The following is a 6232-nucleotide window of genomic DNA, read 5'->3' as shown; positions in this document are numbered from 1 at the left end:
CACAGTGCCCTCCGAGATCATTCTTGAGTAGGACAGTATTCCAGGGGAAGATTGGCAAACCCAGAGTTTACTGGTGCTTAGGAAGCCTTGCAAAACCTTCCCACGGGCGGTGCTCTGGCACCCTCCTGAGCTCCTGGAGCCCTCACTCATCTCAGGCACAGTTTGGACAGCAGGGGAGTGTTCCGTGAGACGTGGGGACAGGAGGAGGGAAGGCTTTGCAAACACTGCCACGAGGGCAGGGCTGTTTTCATTTATGGTGCCGAGAGGTAGTACATCATCTTTGATTTAATGGGAGGTGCGGAATGGCAAAAATTCTCAGTGATAAGGAGAGAGTGTCTTCACTCACACAGCAAGGGAAGTGAAGGGGAAAGTGCAATCTGTATTTCATGGGAGGTGTTCAGTTTTTAACAAAATATTTTTGCGGAAGACGTGCCGAGGCAGTGGTGATTCAGAGCATTTCATCAGACTCACAGAGTATCCCCACATCTGCTCGGCCACATTTTCTCTCTTTTCTTCCTTGTGAATGATTGCTCCTGACAGGGTTGCTCCTGCTTGGAGTTCTGCTCTCAGTGGAGTCCCGGAGTTTTCTCAGCAGGCCTCTGCAGCGAGTTCTGAGCCAAGGCGTGGCTCTGCTGCCAGCCCAAATCTGCCCTTCCCTTGCCCAGCCTGAGTGCAGGTGGGGCATGTGCTGGCCATGGCCGGAGATTTCCATGGCCAAAATCCTCCAGCATTTCCATCTGCTCATGGCTTTGGGTAGCACAAATCACACAACAGCCATCGCAGCTGACAAATGGCATTTCTTGCAGATTGCCACAGCCGCACTGCTGATCCACAAATCCACCAGAATCAATTTCAGTTGAAAAATGTCATTTATTACAAACTGCTACACCCATGCTGACAATACAGAACTAAACAGATCTCAATTTAAGGTAAAACCAGCAATTTATTAGATTATTACAACCTGTCTATGTAAAAATATACAAAAACCAAGTTCACTTAACCAAACTTGATTTATTGCTAGCCTCCACTATACGCAACTCACTATACACAAAGATCAATTAGGCGTTTAACAACTTAATTTATTACATATTACTACAAATGCAGACCCCATATAGAAATACAAAAATATGCATTCCCTCTCTAAATACCCCAACAAGAATTCAATAGTTATGCAACTATACATCTATAAACAGAATTTAATACATACATACATGAACATATATAAAAATAAATCTATAACAATCTAACGATGTAAATATAGATTAAATATTATAGATTATATAAAATATATATATATAAATACTTCAACCACAACTATTTTTAAATATACAAATATTACTGTACCAGTCTAAATACCAATCCAACTGCATCCATACAAATATACAGACAGATATGCATCTGGAAACATATGTAAATATATTTAAATACAAATACATCAATATACAATTAAAAATATAAAAATAGGCATCTGTACCAATACAAATACCAATACACTAGTTTTAAAAGATATATACTGAAAACTACATTGATAAATATAAACACCTACAAAGCTGTACACATATGGAAAAATAACTAAACACAGATATTACAACATACATAAAAAAGTAGATACGTATTTACGCAAATACGTAACTGCAAACCTGTATGTATATATCTCTACGTACATAGATAGAGAGTACATTCATAAAAATAACAAGATACATACAGAAATATACCAATACAAATAGCAAGCTACATATGAAAAAATGCATGTAATTATCAGTAACTCCATGCTAGTCCATATATAATTAAACAGCACAAAAAGCAGAAGGATCCCAGCTGCCTCATCTTCAAAGCCTCTCCCTCGGTCTTCTCCTCCCGTGCAGAGCAGCTCTCCTGGACAGGGACAGCAGATGGGACATCTGGCAAGCAAAGGGAACACTGAGTGAGTACGGGGACGTTTCCCTTGGCAGCAGTTGCACTTCCATCACGGAAGAGGAAATCTCAGAGCCTCCCCAGGAGAGTTGGAAAGAAAAAGCAGGCGAGCGGGCCAGGCTGTGGTGAGCGCAGCCGCGGCGGGACCGTCCCGCAGCCCCAGCAGCCCGGCACAGGCGGCACAGCTGCCGGGCCCTGCCGGCACAGCTGCCTTGGCCAAGGACAGCCCCTGTGCCGGCCGGGGCAGCTGCGCTGAGCGGCCCCAGCACGGGCAGGGCCCGCTCCTGCCCCGCCGGGCAGTGCCCACGGCCACAGCCCACGCCGCCCTCAGCCCCACCCTGCCTGCCCGGGCCTGTGGCCTCACCCAAGCTCTCTCCAGGGTGGCAGCAGCAGGTCCCCATTCCCTGCTCCTGCTGCTGGCCTTCAGCTTCTCTCTGCTGGCTCCCATCAGGCTCTGGCTGTCCTCAAGGTCTTCCATGCAGCTGGGGAAAAAGTGGAGGCTCTGGAATTGGTTCCAAGGCCTGGTAGAGCTGCAGTCCTGGAGCCCTCTGTGCTCCCTGCTGGCCCCCTCCATCCCCCTCAGCCCCGCCATGCTCTCACTGAAGCCCCAGCCCCCTTCCGTTTCTTCAGCCCCTCACAGTCCTCTCACCCCCCTCAGTCCCTTCTGACCCATCCCGTCCCCCTTAGACCTGCCAGCCCCTCAGGCTGTGCCACTTCCCTGTCACCTCAGTGCCACCATGGCCCCGGCTGCCCCACAGCCCTCAGCCCCAGCAGCAGCTCAGGCTCCCCGTCCCTTCAGCGCCACCGCCCCCTCAGCCCCCTCTGTCTCACCGTCCTTCAGCAGCTCCTCAGGGGACAGTGCCTGGGGCCAGCGGCAGCTCCCACCGCTCCAGGGACAGCCGGGGCTGGAAGTGCTGCTCTGGCCGGCCTGGCCGCCACCTCGGACCCAGCACAGGGAGAGGGGACACAGGGGGCACAGGGGGAAAAGCAAGAGGTGAGAAAGGCAGCCGAGGGGGCAAAGAGGTAAAAATGCAGCCTAGGCCTAGGCAAACCGCAACCTATTCATCTAAACATTCATATTCTTCTTACTCTATAACTATACTCATTTATAAATGAAACTTCATCTATATTTTTTTTTGGACTCTACACAAAAAAATTTAAACTCTGAAAATCTATAAAGGTAAATTTATAATAAAATATATCACTTGTCTAACTGAATACATATCCCCATTTAACTCTACAGATCTATCAATATATGCACATATAAACAGAACACTCTAATCTGTAAACAGAACTATACCCTTTGATAAATAAAACCATAGGAATCTATAAACATATTTACAAGCAGAGGAATTCTACCTGCCCGATGGTCACGGGCTCTCCTCTGTCTCCTCCTGCCACGCAGGGCAGCCCTCCTGGAGATGTTGGTCAGATGGCATCTGGGAAGCCAAGGGAACGCTCAGTCAATATTGGCCCTTGTGCACCTTTCCCCTGGACAGCAATTCTCCTTCTACCAGGGACTGTCAAAGATGGCCTGAAAGGCAGACTCTTACTTGGCAATTTGAAGCATGCCCTTAAAAGAACAGGGACCATTCCAAGTGTTCAAAAGCGTGTTTCAAAACACTGAAGGATCTCAATAAAGTCTCAGCACTCGCAGTGCAAAGGGCACCCACGAGAGCTTGAAACACACACAGAGCCCCAGGAGCCACAAAGAAGCCCAGCCTTGTTCTTTCTCTGTGCTGACAGACAGACCTCAGTCCTCACTGAAATGCCTGAAGCTGAGGGCTGCTGGGAGCTGAGTCATGAACCAGCTCCATTACCAGGGCCATCTACCAACTGCCCCCTGCAGTGAGCAGCAGCTGCTCCAACTCGACCATCAGCTCTGGCAGGAAGGGCTGCGAGGGACAGAGCTCCCTACGAGGCCTGCAGGCTGCACCAGCTTGGCTAAGGAATGGATCCAAAGCGCTCCCTCTCTCCTCTTAGGTCTCCCTAATCAGGGCTCATTTAAGTTTCCATTCTGATACTGGACTGACTGTGATGTTTCACTTGGCAGGCCTCTGATGTTCTGCTCCTTGTTTTTCTGGTGGGTCAGCACCAATACCAGCAGACTGGTACTACACTGAGTCAGTGATCTGGACTTCTAGCCTGACTTTTTGCTCTTTTTTTCCCCTGTTCCTTCAAGAGTCGCTCAGCCTGGCCTCCCCTGTCAGCCAGCAGCAAATTTATCCACCGACTTCAGCACAAAGCTGGGACACCCAACTTGGTGACACAACTCCCCCAAGGTCGGCTTTATTCCCTGCTCTCTTGCCACGGCACAGGACTCAGTGCCAGAACCTCTGGAGAAGTGTGGAGGGCAGGGCTAAGGCAGCTTGTGCCAGTGCAGGATGTGAACTCAAGGCACCAGGAAGCACCAAGCCTGCTCAGAGCAGCCATCTCACACCTCTCTAAACCAGTGAGGGCTCTGTCCTTACCAGGCTCCTCGGGCTCCTGGGAACCGTTCCTGCAGCTCTCGGTGCCAGATGCAGCTTCCTCTGCTGCAGCTCTGTCCACAGGCTCCCCTCCTGAGGAATCGGGGGCAACACTGACATTGTCCTGAGCAGAAAAACAGAAAGAAAGGAACCCAAAGATCACTCACTATTTTCCTGGAAACACATCAGGGATACGATAACTCTCCTTCTCCACTCCCAAAAGACATGGAGCACGGAGGAGGGAACACTGCCCATACGGTTCACATGAGCAGCCTTTTAAACTCAGGATTCAGGTGGCCAAGGTGAAACTGAAGCTCTTACAAAATGACCTTTGAGACAAAACATGCGCACAGGAAACCAGAAGACACCAAGTGAGGGGACGTGCCCTCAAGCTCTGACCCTGGCTCATGCCAGAGCTGGGAGAAATCAGCCAGCAGAAAACCAGGGGCTCTCCCTGCTGCCAGCAAGGACAGAGCTCGCTGCCAGCCCTGCCCAGGGCTGGGTGCTGCAAACCCCCACACAAAGCACACACTTCTGCTTGGGCGTCTCACCACCCCCGGCCAAGCGCTCACACAACCCAGCACGAGGTGGTGCTTTTTGGAGCCCTCTGCTGCTGCCCCATGGGTATGATCCAGGCAAACATTCATGCACCCAGGCCATTCCAAGGATCACATTTGTGATCACGGGCAAAAATCTGGACATTGGGACAGCGGGAAAAAAACCCAACCAAAAAGACAGGAAAAGCCAGAAAACGAGGTAGTGTTTCTATTCCACCGAGGAAGTAAATGTCCACAATGAAACACCTGCAAATTACCTTTGGACACAAGGATATTCTCACTATGACCAGTTCCAGAATATTCATCTCTTCTGCGACAGCACAGCCATCAAAACCCCTAAAGATTCTAAAGATGGTTCTGAACCTGCAACATTTCCTTTTATTACGGAATAAAATGCTTCTGAAAACTGCTAAGTCTGACTTTACAGAAGACAAAAGTGATGCTACTTGAGAAAAAGGTATTGGTAAATCCAAAAAAATCCCTCTCCCCACCTTGAGTCTGCCCTGGCTCATAATCATAAATGTACTGCAGGCAATGGGTCAGCACATGAATAAAAAGAGAGACATTCTTTGGCCAACACGTATAATAATCAGCAAAAGGACAGAGAGCTGCAGCTCCAGCCCCAGCCACAGCTCTGGGAGCACATACACGCACGGCAGGGCTCACACAGCAGCAGCTACAGCTGCAGTCCTGCCCTTGCCTTGCCTGGCCTTGGCCTTCCCACCCAAAAGAGGCACAGCCCACACCTGCTGCTGGAACAGAGGCACCTCTGGCATGCCCCTCCCTGCACGGGACACTTGGCCTTCAGTGGCAATTCTGCAAACAATCTTCTCATCTTTCCCAGCAAGAAAAACCTCTTTTTCAATTCTTCTTCATTCCCTCTCTCAGAAATCTTTCTTCAGCAAAAAGAATAACTAAATCATGATGAAATAAGTTCAATTAAAGAAGCCGTTGCTTCTCCGCCATGTAACCACGTTTGAAAGCTCTCAGTCCAGCCCCTTTTATCCCCATCCAATGCAATTACCTGAGCAGAGGGAGATCTTTCAGACAGGGACATCCTGATCTCCCGAATCATCTTCTCGACGGCAAGGCCTAGATCTGCTGGCGACCATCCCTCCTGCCCAGGTGCGCTCTGTGCTGAGCTGCAGGCCGTCGATGCTGCACAAGCTGCACTGCCAGCTGGAGTGCTGGGCCCTGAAGTGCCCGGGGTGGCTGCAAGAATCCAAACGCGTTGGTCAGGCTCCACAATGTGGCTGGGGGACAGAGAGCTCGAGTGCTGCCTTGGATCAAACA

General features: G+C 49.7%; 1 long non-coding RNA gene across 1 annotated transcript; it reads right to left on the bottom strand.

Annotated features, from left to right (window-relative positions):
* Window positions 1-850: 850 nt before the first annotated feature.
* Window positions 851-2425, bottom strand: LOC132341758 (uncharacterized). The gene is made up of 2 exons (XR_009490301.1): window positions 2279-2425; window positions 851-1901 (listed from the first exon to the last, which is right to left on the bottom strand). It is a non-coding gene; the product is annotated as an uncharacterized LOC132341758 (long non-coding RNA).
* Window positions 2426-6232: the final 3807 nt, after the last annotated feature.

This window comes from Haemorhous mexicanus, chromosome Z (genome assembly GCF_027477595.1).
Source record: "Haemorhous mexicanus isolate bHaeMex1 chromosome Z, bHaeMex1.pri, whole genome shotgun sequence".
Classification (NCBI taxonomy): domain Eukaryota; kingdom Metazoa; phylum Chordata; class Aves; order Passeriformes; family Fringillidae; genus Haemorhous; species Haemorhous mexicanus.
The sequence above is the reverse complement of the archived record's forward strand: the minus strand, read 5'-3'. Positions and strand labels throughout refer to the sequence as shown.